Consider the following 25,333-nt stretch of genomic DNA (forward strand, 5'->3'; position numbering starts at 1 on the left):
GACTTTAGCAAAATTCCTGGAAACCCAGAAGTAGAAAGCGAAAGTAGTGATGTCATTGATGACATCACATACAAGAAGGTGGCGTGATATTTAACCAGCTAATTAATGAAAAACAGTTGCCTCTGAGTTTGGTTCGTCCGTTGCGTTTCCCTAAAGTTAACATAAAGAACACCGACAGTGAGGTACAATTGCCACTCATAGACACCTAAGTCAAAGATTAGGGTCACCTAGCATTATTTAATCCTTGGTGGGGTGGCACACTCAGGATGTACACACAAACGACGATCACATCATGCCTGCTTGAAAACTCGCAAAAAAAGTTAAATGGTGACTGGAAGCTGAAAGTACCGAGTCTATTGCTCAACTGCTGAGACTTCCCACCCAGCCAATGAAAACCAAGCTCTGCTTTCTTAGTTGGAAAAAAGGTGCCCACACAAAGAGCGCATGCTCTCATATTTAGTGCATGTTTGTTGCTGGACCCAACCTTCCTAGCTCTTCGAGACATGTGCTGTCTACCTGTGCTATCGCTAAGGTACTGCTGATTAACGATTCTGTTCTCTACAGCAGTGGTTCTTAAATAGGGGTTCACAAAAGTATCTTTAGGGTCCACAAAGCCCTTGAGCCCAAGTCGAATTCAAGAGAACAGTGTACGGTACATAACACATTTCGATGGGCTGTTATCATATGAATAGATCAGCTTGCACTTCAACGAAGGTGACACTCTCGATTGTAAACAGCCAAAAGCACCATGTGGGCTCGCGTAAGATCAGAGTTAGTTGGCAGTACAATCACTGGCTCCTCACCACCAGAGCCCAATCCCTCTTACAGCACCTGACAAACTATTTTCTCATCGGTAATTTAGGCACAGAAATAGATCTCGTCAGTGTCGGTGAACTGCTCCAGCGTCATTTCTGAATATTCCGAATTTCTGAATTACAGCATGACGACGGCATTTCATGTTGGATCATGAAAACTGCAAAGCTCCAGATTGTTTTCGGTCACAGCCTTCATTGGTTTGAAAGCATGCCGACTGCAGAGATCAAGTGAATGTTGTAGCTCTTAACACTTTCCTTGCATAGCGCCATGCGACAAAGCATGCATGACCAATGGAGCTGCTTGAGAGTCCGGATAATCCCTTGGTCCATCTTCCTCAAGTTTTGGGTAGGCATCATGGATGACATTCTTCTGTTGGGATCCAGAAGATTTCTCAGCGGCTTCCAAAATGTTCACCTTGTTGTTTATGTACACTGATATTGTCTGCTTCGAGAGTTCCAATTCATTTGCGACATACAATTGCGACAGGTCACTTTGCATGTTCTTGATAATGGTGGCCTTCTTTTCCATAGTTAATATGCAATGATTTCCTTGCTTCGAAGCCTTTGTCGGAAGGCGGCAGATGACGAAGGCAGTGTCGGCACCATTGTTAACAACTGGTGATGAAACCACAGAAGACTATCGGTTGTTGAAGTGGCTAAGCCTAGTATCACACATGCAGCTGAAGAAAGCCACAATGCACACAAGAGGCGATACAAAGAGTACCACTGGCCATATGTGACTGACGAGTGCCGACAGCAATGACAGCACAAAGGCTCGTCGGAGAGTGCAGCAAGCGCTGCCAACTATTGAGGCTGTACCGGAAATGGGAGCTCTGAAATAGATCTTACACACTTACACTTAGATCTCACACTGAAATGGCATGTGAGATGTGTGCAACACTTGCTTCAGCCAATTACTATATGCGAGAATTTGGCTTAACCGAGTTCATCTTAACGAAAGTTCACTGTACGTCCATACCTAACCTCTTTCCCGCCAACTTGGGTCACTGGGTAGTCTATAGTCAAATGACTAGAGCATCTGGCTGTTGAGCCTAGGGAACTGGGTTCAAAACCAACCGTCAGCCCAACTTGGGTAACTTAGCATGTAGCATTGTCAACGCGCTGCAAACCTTTTTGATGTCGAGTTCGGTCACTGGGTATGTGCCCCTCTTCAATGACCTTGGGCAGCCTCTCCCAGTGATCTCCAATTACCCTTATCTTGTCATCCACTTTTACCTTGACTGTATCTAGGTTGGCCAGCCTGTTTCCTCTTAATTAGGTCTTTCTTTCTTCAATTTGAGAACAATCCTAGACCTCTCTAACCTATGATCACTGCTATTTACCTTACCTCACACTTCTACAACTTGCACTATGCTAGGGTCGGCAGAGAGTATGAAATCTATTTCATTTCTTGTGTCCCCATTATGACATTTCCAGGCCCACTTCCTGTTATTCCACTTCCAGAAGAAGGTATTCATAACTCAGAGGCAATTTCTTTCCATAAAGTCTGCCACATCTTTCATCTTCTAATTCTAGAGTTCATGACATAGTTGCCAGTCACCTGTTCCCCCACCCGATTTCCCCCCCACTTTCGCGTTAAAGGGCGCCTCAAGGTCTGGCCATTTTGAGCTGACAAGCACAGCACATACAATGCGCGCTCATAATCAAGGGTGCTAAAATTACATCACTACACAACGCAGAAACAGCTAAAATTTTGAACTAAACACCGTTTGCCCTTTTCCTCACGGGCCTGCGCTCCAAGATGAGGGGATTACTTATATCAACAAAAGCACCTATGTGCATGTGTATGCTGTGATGTTGCTCATAGTGACATGTGACCCTTCAAGAATTATTCAAGGCAACATGTGTTATTTGTGTAATCTGTTGTCTCAAGAGATGAATTAAAGTTTAGAGAAAAAATATAACACGCAGACCGAATGTCTGCTGTGTTTGTTTTACTTTGCACCACAGCAAGAAAGATGTACAGTATAACCCAATTATAACTATACCGGTTTCAACAATATATCGGTTACTATAACAATGAAAAGCTGCTGCACCATAAACTTTAAGTTTTATATGAAAAAATAACCTGCTTACTTCAATGTACTCATGACGCATTATCATTTATAACAATGAAGTATGGCTGCGGGGCGTCCATACCAAAAGGTAATGGAATGCGAAATCCTTGAAAAGAAAGAAGGAAAGATGAAATGCAAGCCGCCCAGTGCTTCTCTCCATGAGAGATGCACACCAGCCTCGCGCACATTTCTTCCGTCACATTTCCAGCCCTCCGAACACGAACGGACTGCACCCATAGATCTGCACTGTGCCACCCTCCGAAACATGACTGGACTGCTCCAACTGCACTGACAATGCTGCCGGCGCTGCTCCTAGATTGCTCGCTCGGCCCTCACAGTTGGTCCTTTAATCTCTGGCCCTCATTCTGCGCAATTCTGCTAACGGATTAAGTCGCTCATGCTTGTCTTTGTTCGTTGCGTCGAAGTCATTCCTGGCCACATTGTTTCTCAGCCTAGTTTGACATGCCACTGAAACGGAAGATGGCTGATCAGCCCACTGATCATCTGCAATGCACGACATTGCCGATGAAAAGAAAGCGCACTGCTATAAATTTGGAAACAATGTGCTTCTAACCGATGAGGCGATCGTCGCAAACATGCTTGCATCAGATAGCGACGGCAGCGATGACGCAGTAGGGCAGGCTGCCTCAACATTGTCCCCACGGGAGGTCCTGCATATGATTCAGTCCCTCATGAGCTTGTTTTCGAGAGGGACCTTCCGCTTCGCTACATGGAGCACCTAAATGCCTTGGAGAAGGATGTCGGCAAGCTTCGCATAAAGCAAGCAAGGCTGACAGACACGCGGTTTTCTTGAGCAAGCCAGTGAGAAGTACTTGGCGAAATGCTTGTGGCAATCATGTCCCAGTGTTTCCTCAGCATTTCTCAGGCTGACATACTGCCATGGCAACCTTCCCACATTTTCTAAAAGGCGCCTTTTGGGGCCACCAACGCGATGCCTCCGCGGAGCTTGTATGTCACTTGCCTCCTGAGGCCCCTTTTTGCAGTTGTTACAGCAATGCCATTCTTGAACAATGGCAGTCACGGCTTGTTAACTTGATCAGAGCGCGCAGGAAGCAGACTTAAATGAGTCAACACAATTGGAAGCCAGATGGAGGAAGGTGCTGTGGAGAACTAGCCTCCACACCATAATAGTTTTCTCGTAGCAGTAACAGCATCCCCCATTTTGATTTCTTTTTCATGTAATTCAGTTACAATTATTGTTTATAGCAATGAAATTTTCATAGCACTTAAATATTGTTATAAGTGGGTTTGACTGCACCGATTTAAGCATAACTAAGGCACTCACTGGGTGCAATATAGAGCAATGTAAGGGATACCTTGGGCCACTTACCACACTCATGCAAGAGAAGTGCCGGTCACTCCCCACTTGAGTCTGTATGCATGGAGCTCCATGCTTTAAAGCAGCACCTGACAGACTTGTCAGCCAGAGACAAACAGCACTGCATGCCAACCTTGACCTAGCGGACGACCTTGGAAGGGGTGTGGCATACCGGGTGACTTCCTCTGGTAGTTGCTACAGGTTTCGTTTGCGATACAGACATACTGTGTTCATCTCGTGATAATATTGTTCTCGCACGCTGTACACTGTGTGTGCGAGTGAAAGCGTGCAATGGTGAGCCGATGATGGTGGCTCAATCTCGCATGCACAAAGGAGGAAAGGGGGAGGGGGGAGGAATCCGCCATCTTCCATCACGCGCGTGGCACCAGGGAGGGAGGGCAGTGCTGTACTTCGGCCACATGCAGTTGCGCGGGTTTTATCTTGAACGCGATCTGGTTGGGGAGCACAGCCTAGGTGGGCTGATGGCTCGTAGCTTTGCAAGCGCTGTATTTTCGCCGGTCAGTTTAAGTTGAAACGATAGACAGTGCGAAGGTCGCTTCACTCACTGATGCTGCCGCGATTCCTGATGTCAGTGTTTTGACAGCGAGCATCCTCGGTCATCGAGTGTGATGTGTTCATGTTTGCCTGTTTGCACTGACACTATGCTTGTTAACCTAGATAGTAAGCGAACGTATACAAGGGGGCATTCTACTCCGGCAGCTGCTGCATATGGCGTGGCCATGCGAGCCCTACCTTGAATACGATATGTGATGAGGACAGTCTAGGTACACTGAGGGCTGACAGCTTCGTACGTGTTACAGCACCCATACGCTTGTGATTAACCCGCGTTCCCGAAGTGAAACGTCACTGTCGCTTTTTGTTTCCTCCTCTTGTTTTCGCCTCTGTCCACGGATGGTGTGTGCCACAGGCCTCCAGTAGGGTGCCTCAATGCGTGTGCCCCCTGGTGCAGCACATCGAGGCATCCTACACTCCAGGATCGGTAGCAGTGGGGGTCACTCCGAATGTTCGTCTTAACCAAAGAGCACGTCTGAGGCAGTTCATCTTAAGTGGATTTTTTTGCATTGAATCTATAGAAAACCTACCAAAAGTTCCCATGTTGTTCATTATATGCAAGAATTTGGCTTAACCGAGTTCATCTTAATGAAAGTTCACTGTACGTCCATACCTAACCTCTTTCCCGCCAACTTGGGTCACTGGGTAGTCTATAGTCAAATGACTAGAGCATCTGGCTGTTGAGCCTAGGGAACTGGGTTCAAAACCAACCGTCAACCCAACTTGGGTAACTTAGCATGTAACATTGTCTATGCGCAGCTCTTCAACAACAAACCTTTTTGATGTTGAGTTGGGTCACTGGGTATGTGCCCCTCTTCAATGACCTTGGGCAATCTCTACCGCTGATCTCCAATTACCCTTATCTTGTCATCCACTTTTACCCTGATTGTATCTAGGTTGGCTAGCCTGTTTCCTCTTAATTAGGACTTTCTCTTTTCAAATTGAGAACTATCTCAGACCTCCCTAACCTATGATCACTGCCATTTACCCTAACACTTCTACATCCTGCACTATCCTAGAGTCGGCACAAAGTATGAAACCAATTTCCTTTCTTGTTTGCCAATTAGAGCTTTTCTAGGTCCAATTCCTATTATTCCACTTCTGGACGAAGGTATTCATAATTTGAAGGCGGTTTCATTCCGTGAACTCTACCAACACGTCTTGTCTAGTACATCTGGAGTTGATGCCATAGTTGCCAGTCGGCCATTCTCCCAGCCAATTTCCCCCACTTTTGCATTAAACTTACCCATGACTACAGTACACCGAGTCAGGTCCTTTCTCACTGCTAATTCAACATCCCGATAAAACTTTTCTATTTCTCCATAATTATCACAGGAGACTGGAGAGTAGGCTTGTGCTACCTGTAATCAATGTAATTGTAACAATAACTGCTTTAAGTTTCATTAAGATGACTGCTACCCTTTTATAAATACTATCGTGTTGTAGTGACGGCAAACAAAGTGGCATAATGCATTGGGCAAACCTGTGCCCAGCAAAACCGGTAACACAACACTATGATAGCAGCACGCACACATAATGATCATCAAAGTATCACCTGCGGGTCAAGCACATCGGCTTTTGTGCATGATTCGTTGAAGGTTCCAGTTGTATCGCTGGTGCCTTCATGCCTTCAATGAAGTATTACACAATTCGTGTCGTGCATACAATCTGATTACACAAGGTTCGGTGGCAACAAACACAACTAGTGATAACATTTGAGAAACTTCCGGAACAAAAATGTGTGTCTTAAGCTGCATGACAATATTGTATGAGAGATTGGTCTGTGAAAAACGTTTGCCAAAAACAAACTATTTATGCCGATGCATATACTGTAGAATTCATCAATGTTGCCCACTATGCCCTTAAGAATTAGAAACACTACCCTATATTCCCTCTTATCTGGAATATCTCTGTAGCAGAAGACGTGGCTGTTAGTCAGCTCTGTATAAGCTTGCTGTTTTTCTAACCTCATTACGGCCAACGACATCTCAGGCAATTGCTGATACATAATACCTCAAAGAGCCCCACAAGCTAGCCTCACTTGAGACGGTTCACATGTTAAATGTTGCCAGGTTCAATGTTCAGTAGCAGCCTATACAGATCCAGTGATTCTTAGAACCTTCTTCCACTTAGCAGGTTTGACAGCTGCCTTGGTCCGCAGCCGCACTGGGTACACTCACAGACACATTCAAATGGACCATGGCTAAGGCGGCCAGAGCAGCTGCGAGGCCACACCATGGCGCTGCTGTCACACTTCATGTGCTCACAACGAGAGCCCCAGAGTGGGGTCAAACTTCTCCTCCGCACCCTTACTATCGCGCTGGTGCTTGTCATGCTTGATAGATTTCTAGTGCAGTGTTTGGCTGCTCTGCTGCTGACGGTCGGGACGAAGGGGCGTATGACTCGGCAGTAATTCAGCACTTTGCGCTGTGGCGCAGTAGCGGATGGCCACAGGCCACCAAGCCGTCGCACTGTGAAGGAACCAGAACTCGATTTTTTTTTGTGTGTGTGCCGGCGATTTGCAGTCGCGGACACATAAAATGAAGCAGGGCTTTGGTTAAAAAATGCAGAGCAGTGCCAACTAGTGAAAAAGGCCCCTGGTGTCAAGACGTCTGCTCTCGCTTGCGCGTCGTTTTTAGCTCACAGCATCTCCAAACCTTTAGCATCGGCATAGCGCTCTTTAATCGTAGGGAGCAGCACAAGATGCCGCCGCTCGTGTGCCTGCACCTATGTACTGGTGTCCGCCGTATGATGTCGCTCACCATAACACGACTTCAAGAATTATTGAAGACAACATCTGTTCTTTGTGCAATCTGTTGCTTGAATTGAAGAATTGAAGTTTAGAGAAATAATAAAACACACAAACGGAATGTTTGCGCGTTTCTTGCTTTACTTCGCACCGAAGCAAGAGAAATGTACTTCCGCTTCGTCTGCTTGTTCCCACGGTCGTGCAGTCACATGCGCAGGTACCGAAACTGTGCCATGTTCTACTGTGTTCCAGTGCGTGATCATTCCCTGCGATCCGCTTGTTCTGCCTCAGTATTAGCGTAGCACTAAATTATGCCACTAGTACAGTTTCCCTGCACATAGTGCAGAAAATTTGTGCGCTGCACGAATGAGAGAACAGCTTGCTCGCGACGTTGTCACGGAAGTGCATAGCAGTGAAAAAAAGAAGTGAGAAAAACGTATGCATCATGCGATCCTCGAGGTCCGGTATGGGAGAATGCAGGGAAGAAATTTTGCTTGCGGAGGCTAGACGGGGCGACTCGGGGAGTGGAGAAAGCGTCTTGCTTGGTAGTAGAGCCCGCCTGCAAGAATCATGGGTTCGCAGCACTGACATATTTCTATCTCGGCTATTGACAAGCCAACTTGAAAATTTTTTACGGCAGAATGCTCCCTAGAGGACACGTAACAACTTACAGCATATAACGAAAATTTCCTATGCGGCCTGGTGAGGGGCCCTTTAAGGTGCCAACCATCAGCTGCAGCGCAAGCTGGGTTTGGAGAACAATCGCGCCCCCGACAATCTATTCTGGCAGAGCATCAGACATTGCAGTTACAGCGGCATCATCTCGCACTATTCCCTACGAATAAAGAGTGCTAAGGTGATGCTAAAGGTTTGGAGAAGCTGCGAGCTAAAAAGGACGCGCATGCGAGAGCAGACGTCTCAACACCAGGCGCCCTTTTCACTAGTTGGCACTGGTCCGCGTTCTTGAACCGAAGCCATGCTTCAGTTTATTGTGTTCGCGACTGAAAATTGCCGACAAAAAAAAGAAGAAAAGGAAAAAAACATCGGGTTCTGGTACTTCACATTGCGGTACTTTGATGACCTGCGGGCATCCACTACTGCACGAGAGCACAAAGTGCTGAACTAGTGGCGACTCTACTGGCAAAACTATTGGGATTCACATGTCCCTTCGTCCCGACCGTCCAGTAGCAGCAAGGCCGAACACCGCACTAGAAATTTATCAAGCATGACAAGCACCAGCGCGAGAACAAGGGTGCGTAGGCGAAGTTTGACGTCACTCGGGGAACTCTCATCGTGAGCGCGCAATAGCAGCGCCGTGGTGCGGCCCCGTAGCTGCTCCGGCCGCCTAAGCCGTGGTCCATTTAATCTGTCCACGACTGTACATGCTGCACTTCACTTTGATGCCAAGTTGGGTCACTGTGCATGTGCCAGTATTGAATGAAACTCTTTGACACCACTACCAACACCACCCCTACCACTACCATAACCAGCAATACGTGTACGTCGTTCAAGAAATAAGCGGCCAAGTTTTAGCGCGGTGTCAATCACAAGTGAACCGAGTCGCGCACGAAGTTGAACTTCAGGTAAGGTTTGCACGCTGCTAGATCCAGGAGCACAAATGCGAGGAAATGCTTGCTATAAATGAATTCACAGCAGCGATAAGCAGACATAATGTGTACGGAACTGCTCGAGCGCACGACAGTATACGCGCCGCGATGGCAATGGTCTTTCAGCATGCCGCGATGTACGAACTGCTCGAGCGCACGATCGTACGCGCTGCGACGACAGCGGTCTTTCAACCTGCCGCGGAACGGTGGGCCTCCTGCAATCTTTGTTGACTGCATTCCGCCAGACAACCAGTTATACCTGCACTGTAGTAGCGGCCATCTGTCCCTTTAGCAACTGATAAATAACTGATGCAATGCATATGAGCTCACAGTAACGTACGTGCAAATCGCCCTGTTCGCTTGATGTAGCTTTTAATGACAGCGCTCGAACATCGACGTGCTGCAATCAATACTACCTTGCTGGGCTGCCTGAACGTGCTGGCTTGATATCAAGGATAAGCACATTTAACTCTCTAACCTGTGCTGCTTGTTGTGGGGTACATAGTGAATTGTCACCGAAATAGCCTGACCATTTGTGCTCATTTGCACACACCTGGTCACTTCACTTGGCACAGGTCGAATTGTTAATTGTCGCTGTGGCGGGGTCTCGAATCGTGAATCACCAGCTATGCCTGCTGCTATGTCGGTCTGCCGTCGGGACTGTAGGTGCAAAAGACCGAATTTTATGACGCAGATACTCAAGCAAACTTCCAAGACAGGCGAAGCAGTCATGGCGCGAAGTTTCGCTTACCAAGCGCGACGAATTGCAGCTATCCAGCGTGCCCGACGCTCCACGGTAGGAATACAGTAGAATCTGATGTTGGGATTCAGGCCTTCTTGTTCATGGCAGCCCACAACGCAGAAATAATGGTGATGCTTTTTCAAGGTCGAGCTAGGTCTCTCCGGATCGGCGTCGCCGATTCCTTCTGCTTCCAGCATTACGTCTCACGGAGAGTCCGTTTTCGTTAAACTACAGGGTGCGGCTAGTTCACAGCGTGGTCGGCGTGAGAAGTGACGAGCCTTTACGCACTCGCAACAGGGCAGAAAAAAGTGCGAATCGACGCAACACTCGGGCTAGAAACGTGCATCGCCACAGCCAGGGCTCAATACTACCCAAGCTGGTACTACCCAGATAACGTTTCGCGCGCCGCCACCAGGTGCCGCTCCTATACCTCAAATTCCAGCGCAAGACGCCCACTGCCGCAAAGAGAAACATGTTCTTTTGTTATTACAATGTCGACCACGGATGCAAAGTTATGCGCATGACATATTGTTACAAGGCGGGAGACGTCTATTTAGAAGGCTCGGCACTAAAGCACTGGTTGGAGCGAGGCCGCCTCAGCAAAAACAAAGTCCTCCTCTTCTCCCTCTCCTGTTCTCCGTGTGTACACACGTGCCGCTACAACACGAACAAAGAAGGCAACGGACGTAGGTAGAATGAGCTGATTCGTGCGCTCATCCATGTTTACCTTTGAAGGTGCTTGTAAGCGACAGCAGTTGGGAAGTGCGTTTGTTTACCTGCTCGCTCACCACGTACGTAAACACAGCATCACAACTCCACGGCTCTCATAGGATGAAGTGTAGTGTACTAGAGTAGGGGTAGTGGGTCAATGGGGAAGCGACAGCAATGCGCGCGCGCGAAGCAGAAAATCTGGAAAACGTTTGCGGCCGCGAGGGGGCGAAATGGAGCGTTTCACCTATAGATTGCCTGTAGTCATAGTTAGGCCTTAGTGTTCCTGCCAGCATAGAGGGAAATCTGGCGCTGCGATAGTTCAACCCACGGAGGTGGTTCAACCATAGAGTTTCGCACTATAAAAACGTTGTGAGAAACTATGGGAATGATGAGAAGTACAGGCTACGGATTGGCATTCTGTTGACTGGCAAACTAGTATACTAGTATTTTTTGGTAGTTTTGGTTTCGCTCCAAGCGCAGTTGCCGTGGGACAGGGCAACGCAAAGCTCTCTGCCTTTGTTCTGTTGCTCGAAGTGGCGACAGCGCGCTGGGCTAGTGGCTGGGACGATGTTTGTGTTGGAGTGCGGTGTCGAAGCCCTGACGAGAAAGCGACGGCGTCGCAAACGTTGAAAGAACATGTTTTGATCGTTTGAACCTTGGTTTGCTAATTGTGTTAGGTTGGCGCTGTAGCGTTACATGCTTTATGGAACTTGAGAATAGCAAAAAGAAGGCACTACTGATACAAGACATATACAGTTGTACAGGATGGTCCTTTATGAAAGGGAACACACGAGCCCGTCGAGCGCGTGGCCTGTGCTCAGCGGAGATAAAGTCCCTTGATAATTTTAAAGTAGCGACACTCTTTGAACTCTGCCGCCGCCGCGCGACCTCTTCGCCCCTTGAGCGTTCCCCCCCGCGGCAACCAGAGTTTTGCCCCATTTTTCTGCACGACGATTGGTCTCCCTGCCGTTGCCCTTGGAAACGCGCGGATCTTGAGTTTTGCTTGTGTTTTTCTTTTTCGTTCGCGCCATTTTCCTCCTGAGCACGGCTGGCTCGGCGCTTTAGCTCGGCGTAGTGAACGTTGTGCGCAATGTTTCTGGTCTATGTGCTAGCGCTATGCCGGGCTGTTGCGCATATAACTGCAGCAAGAAGCCTGAAGATGGTTATGCCGTTTTTATGATACCACAAGGAAAGCGTGACGGCTTGCGCAGGAAGCAGTGGCTGCATGACATATTGGCCGAAAGAACTTTGTTCCGACGAAGAACAGCGTTGTTTGCGAGCTGAGGCGTCTTTCTTATAGCTCGTAGCAAAGCATCCTGTAATGCTGCATTTTTTTTTCATTCTTCCGGCCTGATCACCAGAGTTTTTGTTGCGGTTGTCCTCAGTATGCTTAATATTCTGGGGCGGCTCCATCACCTCGAAAGTCGCTAACTGTTGTTATTCAGTCGGAAGTGCAGCATTATAGATTCTGCTTGGCGCCCTGAAAAAATTAGGGGCAATTATATCGGTGGTATTGCAGGTGATGAGCGTTAGCTAGTCAACATAGAGCTTTTTTTTTAAGTTTTAAGGCGAAAGCCTTTAGATCTCCATGTTTCAAGGTCGCGTTGTAAACTGGAAGTATCACGTGACCTAAGGAAGGCCAGAGGTGACCCAAAGCATGTCCACCCCTGTATAAGAGAATGATTACCCAAGTTAATTACTGAATCATTAGTGATTAACATAAGGTGGATTAGGGAGGATTAAGGTTGATAAGAGTGTATTAAACAAGATTAGGGTGGATTAGAGTGCATTAAGAAGGATTAAGATGCATGAACAAATATTAAGGTGGGTGGAGGAGGATTAGGGCGGATTATGGTGGATTAGGGTGAAGGGTTGATGAAAGCGTATTAAGACTGATTAGGATGAATTAACAAGGACTAGGGAGGATTAAGGTGGATAAAGGGAGATCAATGTGGATTAAGGTGAATTAGGGTTTATAAGGGGGATTAAGACAGATTAAGGTGGATTAGGTTTGATAGAGGTGGATTAGGGTGTATTAAGGTAGATTGGGACTATTAAGCAGGATTAAGTTGGATTAACGTGCATGAATAAGGATTAAGGTGGATGACGGAGGATTAAGGCGGGTTATGATGGATAAGGGTGGATAAAGGAGGATGAAGACCGTATAGGGTAGGCTAAGGTGCATTAGGGGCGATGTAGGTTGATTAGGTTGTATTAAGGTGGATTGGGAGTATTAAGGTGGATGAAGGAGCATTAAGGTGGACTAAGGTGAATTAGGGTTCATTGACCATAAAGACCGATTAGTCTACCATAATCCTCCTAATGCACATTCATCGACCTTAATACTCCTTCCTTCATAATCCATAATCCACGAAAGTACTCCTTAATGCACCCTAATCCACCTTCATCGACCTTAATCTACTCTAACCCTCCTTAATGCACTGTAATCCTCCTTAATCAACCCTAATGCTTCCTCGTTCAATTTAATCCACCCTAATCCGCGATAATCGTCCTTAATTTATCTTAATCCAGCTGAATCCACATTTATATACCTTAGTCCACCCTAATCCTCCTCAATCCACCCTAATCCTCCTTCATTCACTTTAATTCACCCTAGCCCACCATAATCATCCTTAATGCACCTTAATCCTTCTTAATCCACCCTTATTTTTCTTCATGCACTTTAATCTACCCTAATCCACTATAATCGTCCTTAATGCACCTCAATGCACCTTCACCCACCCTAATTCACCTTCATCAACCTTAATCCAACCTAGTCCTCCTTTATGCACCTTAATCCACCCTAATGCACCTTCATCGACTTTAATCTACCTTAATCCTCCCTAATACACCCGAATTCATCTTCATCCAATCACTGATCAATCATTACTTTGCTAATCATTAATCATCTCTTAACGCGACTGCACATGCTTTAGTTCGCTTCCCGCCTTCCTTCGGTCACCTGATATTTTCTCTAGCTCACAACGGGACCTTGAAACAGAGGTCTAAGGCTTTCGCTTAATAAGCCACAAACAAAGGGATGTGTCACAAGCAATACTAGATCAGATGCACGAAGTAAAGCATCTGATCATGTGGCAGAAAAATTGTCTGGAGTATAGAACTCGCCTCAAAGGTCCCTTTACATCGGTATACCCCGTTCATACGGCTTTAAGAAAAAACCAACCTCCTCATAAACGTTGCCTCCAGCATTATCGATGCTGTTATTAGCATTTATCAAAATTTTCAACGCCACTGGGGCGCGCAACTGGCCAAAAATAACACGCCTCCATGGAATCTTGCGGCCCGTCCGCGGGAGCCCAGGAGGAAAAGCGCGCCGTGCGCAGCCGGCGGGCGAGGAGAATCGAGGAGGAAAGCACCGTGAGGAGGAGAGTGTCGCTACTTTCAAATTATCAAGGGGTTTTAAGCGGAGGTAAAGCCCCTTAATTTTTCAAAAGTAGCACCATTCTTAGATCTTTCCGCCACCCCGCTCACCCTGGCGCTTCCTCCTCCACGCTTCCTGTCTTCCCAGCCTCCTCCGCTCCCCCATTGGCCAATCTGTGTCACGTGGAAGCAGGCGCCGCGCTTTTGTATATTTTTTTCTTTCCAGAGCGAAGCAGGCGCCGCGCTTTTGTATATTTTTTCTTTCCAGCGCGCTCCGACCTCCATTGTTGGGCCTGCGCGAAGAAAGTACGGTAGACGGACTTACGGAATGCGTTAGCGTAATGGAATGTGTTAGGGCCGAGAACTTAATTGCGATGCCGTGCTGCTGCGCCTTCGGTTGCCGCAACATCCGGCGGGCGCAACGCAAAAAGAAAAGTGTGGATTCACAGGATCGGGCGGGTTGACTTCGAGGAAGTGGCAAAGAAGGCACGGCTTCGTGAAGTGCCACGACTCAACCTCTTCTTTTGGGCTTAGTTGACACCTTCCGCTTCGAAAAAGTGTATGTGTTCATGCTCTGCGTGGTTTTTAGCGCGTTGAAGTTGACTTTTTTCTCGAATGTGCTCTCTTTGTTTCATGTAGTTTCGACGTGCGGTGAAAGTGCACGCTTGTGCAGCTGGCCTGTGACATAGAAGCGATATTATACTGGGTGTGTTTTGAGCTCCACCAGAAGTTAGCACATTCTCGATGCTTTTGCAAGGCTCACTATGACTTATGGATGCAGACTTTTAGCTTCGAATTTACGCCCGCGTGTATTGATTTGGTTTGTGGTGATTAACGTTTTAACGTCCCGAAGCGACTAAAGCTCTGATGGAGGTCGTAGTGCATGGCTCCGGATAACTTTATCTAGGTCGCCAGGGGATGTTTAACGTGCACTTCGACCCCTGCGCCGATGTTTTAGGACCAAAAGCTCCGACTTTGCCGCCGAACAGTTGAGTCCCATCTCGCCTAGTGTGCTTTCCACGGCGTGTATGCTCTCCTGCAGTCTGGTCTCCGTTTGGCCTACGTTACCGTTGGCGCTCCATATAGTTATGTCATCGGCGTATATTGTAAAGTGTACACCTTCTATACTCTCCAGTTTTCTCGCGACTCTGGTCATTGCTAGATTAAATAGCATGGGCGAAAGTACGGCCCCTTGCGGGGTGCCCCTGTTTCCCAGGTTCATCACCTTCGATTTTAGTTCTCTTAGCGTGAGGCTCGCTTGCCTACCACCCAGAAACGCCTTGACTACACTGTATAGCCTCTCGCCCAACCCCAGCTCGGACAGGACCTCGAGGATGGCCTTGTGGTCTATTCGATCAAAAGCTTTTTCGACGTCTAGTCCCAGAATCGCTCTCGCGTGCACCGGGCTAACGTGTATGAGCTGGTGTTTGATCAGGAGCATGGCGTCCTGAGTCGATAGTCCGGGGCGGAAACCGATCACGTTATACGGGAATATGTCATTTTGCTCGACGTATCTAGTGAGTCTGTTAAGAATAACATGTTCCATAGCTTTACCTATGCACGATGTAAGCGAGATTGGACGTAGGTTATCCAGATGGAGTGGTTTGCCCGGTTTTGGTATGAGGATGGTGTTAGCTATCTTCCATTCCTCCGGATAGTCTCCCTTTCTCCACAACTCGGTGAAATGATCCGTCAGGAAAGTGATCGACTCATCGTCTAGATTCAATAAGAGTTTATTGGTAATACCGTCGGGTCCGGCTGCCGATCTACTAGAGAGACCATGGAGGGCGGCCCGTACCTCAACCTCGGTGAAATCGCGGTCCATTTCCTCGCACGGTCCTCCCATGTATTCCACGCGTTCGTCGCCATCGCCCGGTTGTTTGAGCGGGAGATATTTGTCCGCGAGCTGTCTCATGACTACCTCCTGAGTCGTGTACTGGCTGACTTGATGTACCAGTTTTGTAATTGCCGTTCTCTTGTTTGACTTAGTGTCGCTCTCGTTCAATAGATGTTTGAGGATGTTCCAACTGCCTCCATGTTTAATTCTGCCGTCTGCCAAGTGGCAAACTTCGTCCCACTGCTATTTCACGAGCGTTCTCGAATGCTCCTCGATCTGTCTGTTTAGCAACGCTATCTTTTTCCTGAGCTTTCGGTTCAGTCTTTGCGTTTTCCATCTTTGCAGAATGGATTGTTTGGCCTCGATCAGATGCGCGAGCCTACTGTCTATGCTCTCTATGTTTTCTTCGGTCTTAATTTCTTTAGTGGCCTCCCTGAGGTCCTCTTCGAGCTGGTTGATCCAGGTCTGGAAGGACTGTCTGCCCGCTTCTATCGGTTCCGATCCTAGTCTCTTCGCTCTAACTTTCCTAAAAAGGCCCCAGTCCGTGCACCGAAAGGTTTTAGTCTCTTGTTTCGGCATACCTATACCTATGTGTATGATATAGTGGTCGCTGCCTAGATCGGTGCCCGAGTTTTCCCAACTAACTTGTTTCGAGTTGTTGACAAAAGTTAGGTCGGGCGTAGAGTCCCTGCACGTGGACGTGCCACAGCGGGTGGGGAAAGCCGGATCGGTGATCAGGCACAGTCCCAGGTCCGTGGCAAGGTTCCATAGCCCCTCACTTTTCTTTGTATTCCAAGCGTATCCCCACGCTTGGTAGGGGGCATTAAAGTCCCCTCCGATGATGAGCGGGGAGCTCTTTGCGACTGCGAGTGCCTTGTTGAAAAGTGCCCTAAAGCTTTGTTTCTTGTAGGTGGGACTGCTATAAATGTTTAGGCAGAAGATACTCTGCGCCCTGCCCTTGTGCCTTTTGAGTACGACTTCTACTAGGATATACTCGATTTTACTCAATCCGAGATGGATATCGTGTTCAATAAAGGGTAGCTTTTTGTCAACGAGGGTGGCCAATCCCCTCCCGGAATCTTTTTCTCTACATACCGATTTGTACCCGGTTAGCTTTACTTCGTCCGCTAAAGTTTCCTGCAGCATAATTACTTTTGGTTTCACCCCCATCGATCTAATTAATTGGCGCAGCGATGCCTTTTTGTTGTGGAATCCGCGACAATTCCACTGCCACACACTAAAACTGTGGGCGCTATCCATGATTATTGAATGGGTTAATTTTGCTGTTACCCGCGATCGATCTCTTTGGAGCGCCCCCTGACGTTCCAGAGAGCGATTTTACGCTTTCTGATTCTGACGGCAAGAATTCGTCGTCGTCGCATTTCGTTTCGAGTTTCTTGAATCGCTGTTCGGCCGTTAACCTCCATTTCCATAGTTTATCCACTTTAAAGTTAGTCCTTTCCGTCGTCTCTCTAATTTCTTTGATTACCTCTTTCAGCTCGATGAGGACTGAGAAAACCGAGTCAGTTTCGGGGCTTACTGCTCTTTTTTTCGGGGCGGGGGAGTTATCTCCCTCACTTGGTTCGTTGCTTTGACCTACTGGTCTGGCTACTGCTACGTTGGCAGGGGTCGGCTGTCCCTTCTTTTTCAGTTCTGCTACCTGTTTGGTCAGCTCTTCATTAGCTTTACGCAAAGAGTTTACCTCCCTAATCAACTGTTCTATTCTGGCATCATTGCTTTCAGTCACCGCCGGCGTAGTGGCGCCACCAACGATTCTCACCGTACCTTTGACTTTATCCGCCCAGGCGGTCCCAACTGTCGGCTTGGCACCAGGTGTTCCATCTTCTAAGCGCGCCTGCGCTCCTCCCGACTTGGAGCGGCTTCTCTCCCTCGCGGCCGATCGCGACCGGGCGCGTTCCCTTTGCACCTGCGCTCCTCCCGACTTGGAGCGGCTTCTCTCCCTCGTGGCCGATCGTGACCGGGCGCGTTCCCTTCGGCGAGCTCGTACCACATAGGGTGTTTGAAATCTCTGCTTGCACGCCTTGTCTCCGGTGGGATGGTCTCCTCCACAGAACTTGCACTTGGGCTTGCAAACGTGGTCCGCTCGTGGGTTGGGGGCTCCACACCCTCTACACTGAACGGAGTCCGGCGTGGGGCACACGTCCGAGCGGTGTCCTACCCTACCACAAGTAAAGCACACATCAAATTGTTTCCTGTAGAGATAACATCTCAACAAGGTCGGCCCGTAGCGCACAAAGTTTGGCACTCTCAGTCCATCGAAGAGGACGATGACTGAGCCCGACGTCTTGATGCGCTTGGCGGCCAAAGCGAGCGGGTTGCGCTCATGCACGATATTCCTTGTGATAGTAGACTGGGAGTCCCTGATGTCGACTTGTCTAATAACCCCTTTGCACGTGGCGTGCGGGGCCGTCTCGTACGCATTGACCTCGTACTCCGTTTCCACGATTTTGAAGGACTTGATTCTCACGTACCTTGCCGCATGGTCTGGTTCAGGCGTGCTCACCACCACAATATTTTGTGTGAAGTTGGGGCACACCCTGTCTTCACTTGCTTGCTCTGCCGTTAGGCCTGAAGCCTCGATCACTGCAGTTCCAATAGCGGTGGTACTTACTTTGCTCAAATTTAGTCCTCCTCGTGGCCTGATTATAATTTTCCGATGCTCCTCGGGCAGTTGGGGCATCCTTGAGGCCTTGACTATACGATACTTGATCGAGCTCGTGTTGGTGGCGGGTCCCTTGCTGCCGCCGGTAGCGGCGTCTCCGCCGGACGCTTGCGAGGTACTTGGCGTCGCGTTCGCCGCGTTGCTGCTCTTCTTTCCAGCACGGGATCGTCGTCCGGTAGCCACTTGCCAACCGAAATCTTCCTCGTTGTTGTCCGCTTCCTCTTCCATACGGGATTCTGCCATGTCCCCCTGACACGTAGGCCGGCAAGGCCTAATGGGCCCTGCTCCTCGCTAGGGTTAGCTCCGCACGTAGTGGGATGAACAGAGAAAGTCCAAGAAAATTGTCAAAAATTGGTTCCCACCTTGAAACTTCGTATCAGTCGAGTCTGGGCAACTTCACGAATCTGATGATGTGCTTGAAATCGTCGTACCTCGAGAAATTGGCCAGCGGAACATCGAAAAAGACGGAGCCGATGTGAGAGACGTGTCTGCTCCGTGCTCTTCTTCTTCTTCCGATTGTAGTTCTTCAATATATTTTATTTACTAGTTGTAACAACGTGCCATTATTTCGCACTATTGACGGCGCCTCCAGGGCACCAAAGCTGCAACGGGAGCACTAAAGCTAAAGCCAGTGCTGGATGGGGCTCGCCGAAGCCTGTGCATGCCAAGGGAGTATAAGATAGGCTGTCCACTATAGCGGACAGCCGATTTTGTATGCGAACACTCCCTGCGCCGCCTGCTTTATTATAATGTCACGTGCTCTTCAGAGGCCTCCGTTAGCCGTTACATATGCCCTCCTGGAGCAGTACTTGTAAAAAAAAACAAAAATATATCGTCACGATTACCAAAGCACCCCGCAATGAAAAAAGCGGCCCTGTTGCCAGGCATCGCTGACCGCAGACAGTTGGAATCTCTCACGCGCCGGTGGAACAAAAGTATCCTGCAGGTACGTAAATGAACCTACGAAAACACGTACACATATTTTCACGCTGTCAAAACCTGAAACTTCGGTAATTACGCGCGTGTTTGAGCACACCGTGTGCTTGCGTTGTGTTTCAGCAACACGAACTCTCAACGTGCGCGCACTTTACGCCTTAAATACGCCTTGAATAATAGTCCTTTTCTCTATTTCTTCCACAATTCCAACACGACATTTTTAAGGACAGTTACCGACTGACGAAGCAACATCTGTATTGACAAAACTGCTCCGCAGGGCTCGAACAAGCTTTTCCGCGTATTTCTTCCCGTAGCGTGTTAGCCATCGTCTGCTACGGCAGGCCCACCACCGGCGGCGCCACTGTCGAGGCCACGCCGAGCGGAGGAGGAGGGAAGTGAATGGCGCTACTTTGGGAGATTTAAGGGGCTTTAAGCGGAGGCTGCTTAGAGCGCCAGCAACAGGCAACAGGGGGAACCACGACCGGTTGTAGCGCCATCTATTGGCGGCCAGAATTAGCAGACACGGCTGATAGGCAAGCGGCTGTGGACAGTCTACCACGCCAGGTGGAACCTAGGTCCAGGTGGATGCGCAATAGGCGGGGCCTGCCATAGAGTCTATGGGGCCTGCATTCGCAGCGACTGCTGCTATGGACGTCAGACTCTGGAGTTTTGCAATATGCGTAGCGCCACCTGCCGGTGCTAAGAGGCAGTAATTGAGTGGTGCGAAGCGTGACTCCCTTGCTAAGTTGCCTATGCTGCTAGCGACGGCGAAACAGCAATTTAACTAGATTTTGGTCCATATTGCGAGTGTTTTGCGCATTTAACACGCAGATAGAGAGCTATTAATTTCTACGCTGGTCGGACGCGCCGCCGAACTGCCATAAAGCGCTTGCTGGCTCACTTTTCAGGCTGATGGCGGAAACAACGGCAACCGCGACAGCTCCGCGCGCTACGAAGAAACGCCGCAATCGACGCTACTGTTGTGTTGTAAATTGCCATGAACGTGAAGAACGGAATAACAACGTTCAGTTTTACCGATTTCCATCGCAATCGTATGAAGGGGAAAGGCGAGAGCGCTGGATACGGGCCGTTCAACCTGTTGGGTAATCGAATTACTCAATTGCATTCCCCGCCTGCGTCACTTCGGCATAACTTCTTCGAGGAAGATACGAAAGCCGCTTTCGGGCTTCAAAGAACGAAATTTTCTCTTTTACAGTTAGAGCAATGACTTCTTTTTCTTTTTTCCAGCAAGGGCAGGACCGTGAATAAGCTGGGTGATCTCCCTTGCAGTTAACACAATGTGGGGAAGAAGTATAATTCTCAGATTGGTGTTCGTTGGAGCTGCATTTAGCACAAGTTGTTTGTCCTCGACATGCATGTGAAGCGTGTCCAAACCTTTGGCACTTGAAACATCGTCTGGGGTTTGGAATATATGGTCTTACATTGACTTTAACATAACCTGCATCGAGCGAGGTAGGCATTACGCTTGTTCCGAAGGTGAGTATAACGTGTTTGGTGGGGATTTCTTGATCGTTTCTGCGGATTACTATTCTCTGTACCTTGGTAACATTTTGTTCCTGGAAACCTTCCAGCAGTTCCTCGTCGCTTAATCCAATAAAATCTTCTTCAGATATTACTCCCCTACTTGTATTGAGTGTTCTGTGGGCTGAAACAGTCACTGTCGCCTCGCCAATACTTGTAAGTTCAGACAGCTTATCTGCTTGATCTTTACTATTCAATTCTAGGAGGAGGTCCCCGCTAGACATTTTGGAGGCTTTGTATGTCTGTCCGATTTTATCTTTCAGGCATTTGGCGACCAGGAATGGAGAAAGCTTTCTAATAGGCGTGTTACTTTCACTGTGGACTACATAGTATTTGGGGAAGGATGGAGCGTTGCTTCGAAAGGAGGCGTCACAGAGGCCTCCGGAGTCCTCCGAGCCCACGCGCAGTGGTGCCGCAGTGACTCCTCCCGCCCCCGTGGTGGAAGCAGTCAGTACTGCTCCAGCCTCTTCGACGACCCTGCAGACACCAGTCCCGCAGGGCCCTAAGATCAAGCGAACCCCAAGGCCCGAGACACGTGTCTCGGCGCCTAACTCTCGATCCTCCAGCGCCTCAGAGAGAGCGATGGAGGTCGACGCAAAAACCCCGGTGTCATTGACACCGAAGGACAAGCGCTCTCTTGAGCGCGGTAAGAGGGACAAGATCCCAATAACCACCCAAAATAAGAAAGCGATAACCTGAAGGTTATCGCTCATTTGTATTAGCCTTTTTATCCATGTCACCTATAACCCTACCTCTTAGTTTTTCGTAGTGCCATTTTTTACCTTTCAATTTCAAGATGGCTTTTATTATTCATTGGAATTGTAGAGGGCTTTTACACAACTTAGGTGACATCAAAGACTTGTTAAGTAACTTCTCGCCTGTGGCCTTGTGCTTACAAGAAACAAACTTAGGCGAAAAGCACAAGAACATTTTAAAAGGCTTCACTGTTGTGCGGCGCGATCGTACTCAGGCGAACAGGCTTTCGGGTGGTGTAGCTATAGTCCTACAGAGTGGCATTGCAGCTAGAGAAGTTGCCATTAATACTCACTTAGACGCCGTTGCAGTCACGGTTTTAGCACATAAAACCATTACCATTTGTTCAATGTACATTCCACCACATTCACATTTTACTGTAAGAGATCTGGAGTTAATTTTAAACCAGCTACCTAAACCTTTTTTAATAGCAGGTGATTTTAACGCTCATAACATATTATGGGGTAGCAAAACAACTGACACCAGGGGACAAACAGTTGAAGATTTTATCCTGACTAACGAAATAAGCCTTTTAAACACTGGTTCGGCAACGTACTGCTCCCCAAGCACAGGAGCTATGAGCTGTCTTGATCTGGCGCTGTGCACTCCATCTCTGTTGATAGATTTTAAATGGAGTGTTATTAACAATCCTTATGGTAGCGATCATATGCCCGGCATTATTAAAAGAACATCTCCTTTCCCTACAGTACCATTAAGATCACCCCATTGGAAACTCCATCTAGCAGACTGGCCTCTCTTCAGCGAGAAGGCCAGTCTCGATGACATATCAGATGAGCAAACAATAGACGAAATGAATGAAAAGATTATTGCCTCCATACTTGCTGCAGCAGAACAGACGATCCCGCAATCCTCCGGTTTCTTAAGGAAAAAACTAAAACCCTGGTGGACGAATGAATGTACACAAACTAAAAAAGCACAAAACAAAGCGTGGGGTATCTTTCGGCGATACCCAACACAAGATAACCTCCTGTACTTCAAAAAAGCAAAGGCGAAAGCCAGGTACACGCGTAGGCAAGCCGAAAGACAGTCATGGCAAGCATATGTATCCACCATCAATAGCTCAATAACATCCAAAAGAATGTGGGATCAGCTTCGTAAATTTAGAAGCGAGTACGCTCCTTATACAATCCCCATACTCTCACCTCCAGGTACACAGACGAATTTAAAAGAACAAGCAGACATATTAGGGCAGCATTTCCATAACATATCAAGCTCACTAAACTACTCCACTGAATTTCAAAAGTACAAACAATCAGCAGAAAAACGAAAGCTTCCGACAGCAGGAAGTTCCGAGAAACCATATAATGCCCCCCTAACACTTTCCGAAATTAACAGAGTACTCACTACTGGCAAAAAAACAGCGCCAGGTCCGGACAGAATACATTACACAATGCTCGCACACCTATCTTCAAAAGCAGTTAAGACATTGCTCCGCTTTTTTAACATAATCTGGGAAACAGGAAAAATGCCGAATGCGTGGAAAAAAGCCATTATAATCCCTTTCTTAAAAGCTGGAAAGCATCCTACAACAGCTACCAGCTACCGACCTATAGCACTCACAAGCTGTCTCGCCAAGTCATATGAATCCATTATAAACATCAGATTGGCATACGTCCTCGAAACTGAGAACCTGCTCGATAATCATCAGTGTGGGTACAAGAAAGGCTGCTCCACAACAGATCATCTAGTTCGGTTAGAACACGAGATACGTGCGGCCTTTCTACAAAAGCAATATTGTCTCACAGTTTTCTTTGATCTTGAAAAAGCGTACGACACAACATGGAGGTTCGGTATTTTAAGGGATTTAGCGGATTTAGGGATCCGCGGCAGAATGCTTAAATGTCTAGCTGATTTCATGTCCGATCGAACATTCCAGGTGCGTTTAGGAACGGTGCTATCCAGCGTATTTATTCAGGAAAACGGAGTACCTCAGGGATGCGTATTGAGCACAACACTGTTTGTGGTAAAAATGAACTCGCTCAATAATGTAATTCCATCTTCTATAATGCATTCACTATATGTGGATGATCTTCAAATTGCATGTCGTGCATCGAACATGGCAACCTGCGAACGACAAATTCAAATTACACTAAACAAACTAACGCAGTGGGCATCTGAAAACGGCTTTCGCTTCTCAAGTGAAAAAACGATTAGTGTTGTCTTCACACAAAAAAGAGGCCTACAACCAGATCCCATCCTTAAACTACAGGATGCCACACTACCCGTGAAACAAGAACACAAGTTTCTGGGTGTTCTGTTTGATAAAAAGTTGAACTTTCTCGCACACATCAATAGTATTAAAATCAAAGCGAACAATGCACTTAACATTCTAAAAATCCTCTCCCGGAAACGGTGGGGCTCTGACCGTAAATGCCTGCTACACATCTACCGCACTTTGGTGCGTAGCATACTAGACTATGGTAGCATTACATATGGTTCAGCCAGACTATCTTACGTCCGACGACTTGATCCAGTCCACAACTTAGGACTACGACTAGCATGCGGTGCTTACAGAACATCACCTATACAGAGCTTACATGTTGAATGTAATGAACCTCCTTTACAGCATCGCAGAGCGCTACTAACTTTTTCCTACATACTCAGAATCCGAGCCTCACCACAACACATATGCTACAACATCGTCACAAAGTGCAGCTCACGCTTACATTACACAAATAAACCAAACATGATTAGGCCGCTTATCTTGCGATACGAGGAATACTGTCGGGATTATGACATCCCTCGGGAAGTCCTCCAGGTTGCCAGAAAGCCAGAACGTTTACCCCCGTGGTGTGATTTCACAGCGTTATGTGATTGGACACTAACACATCTAAAGAAAAGAGACACACCACATCAACACATTATACAAGATTTCCGCTCTCTTCAAGACAAGTACATAAACTGCATAGAATTTTATACTGATGGCTCTAAAACGGAAAAACACGTGGGTGTAGGGGCTGTAACAGAAAATTGGGAAACATGTATTCGATTACCTCAGCATGCCTCTGTCTACACAGCCGAAGTGTACGCGATATGGACGGTAGTTCAAAAGATTATTGCTGACAAACTTGAAAACACTGTCATATACACAGATTCATTAAGCGTACTGAAGGCTCTACACATGAAATCCCAAAGTGAACCCTTGTTAGGCGATATTTTGAATGCATTAACGTCAAACAAATATGGCAGATCAATTAAGTTATGCTGGGTACCAAGCCATGTTGGAATATTGGGTAACGAAGCGGCGGATAGATGCGCATCAATGGCAGCGTACAAAAACATTCAGAATACAGCACTTCCATATAAAGACAGTGTCAATGCGATTCGGAAGGCCTTGATGTCAAAATGGCAACGCGATTGGGACACTTGTTTAAGCAACAAGCTTCATCTAATTAAACCTGTCATTGGAGAGTGGAAATCATGCAGTCACCAGCAACGATTCTACGAGGTGATCTTGTGTCGACTTCGAATTGGACACACACATCTGACGCACAATTTCCTTCTCCGAAAAGAAAACCCGCCAACTTGCGAAAAATGTAATGAAGCTCTTACAGTCATGCACATCT

General features: G+C 47.6%; 2 protein-coding genes across 3 annotated transcripts in view; one reads left to right on the forward strand and one right to left on the reverse strand.

The window, feature by feature from the left end:
- LOC126538767 (uncharacterized) overlaps positions 1-10,739 on the reverse strand; it is a 48,367-nt gene extending 37,628 nt beyond the window's left edge. Inside the window, exon 1 of the mRNA XM_050185496.3 lies at positions 10,631-10,739. The gene's annotated coding sequence lies outside the window, so the exon portion shown is untranslated. The remainder of the gene's footprint in view (positions 1-10,630) is intronic.
- LOC126538778 (uncharacterized) overlaps positions 1-25,333 on the forward strand; it is a 353,978-nt gene that overhangs the window by 149,941 nt on the left and 178,704 nt on the right. The gene's annotated exons all lie outside the window — the stretch shown is intronic.

The sequence above is a fragment of the Dermacentor andersoni genome, chromosome 8 (assembly GCF_023375885.2).
Source record: "Dermacentor andersoni chromosome 8, qqDerAnde1_hic_scaffold, whole genome shotgun sequence".
NCBI lineage: Eukaryota > Metazoa > Arthropoda > Arachnida > Ixodida > Ixodidae > Dermacentor > Dermacentor andersoni.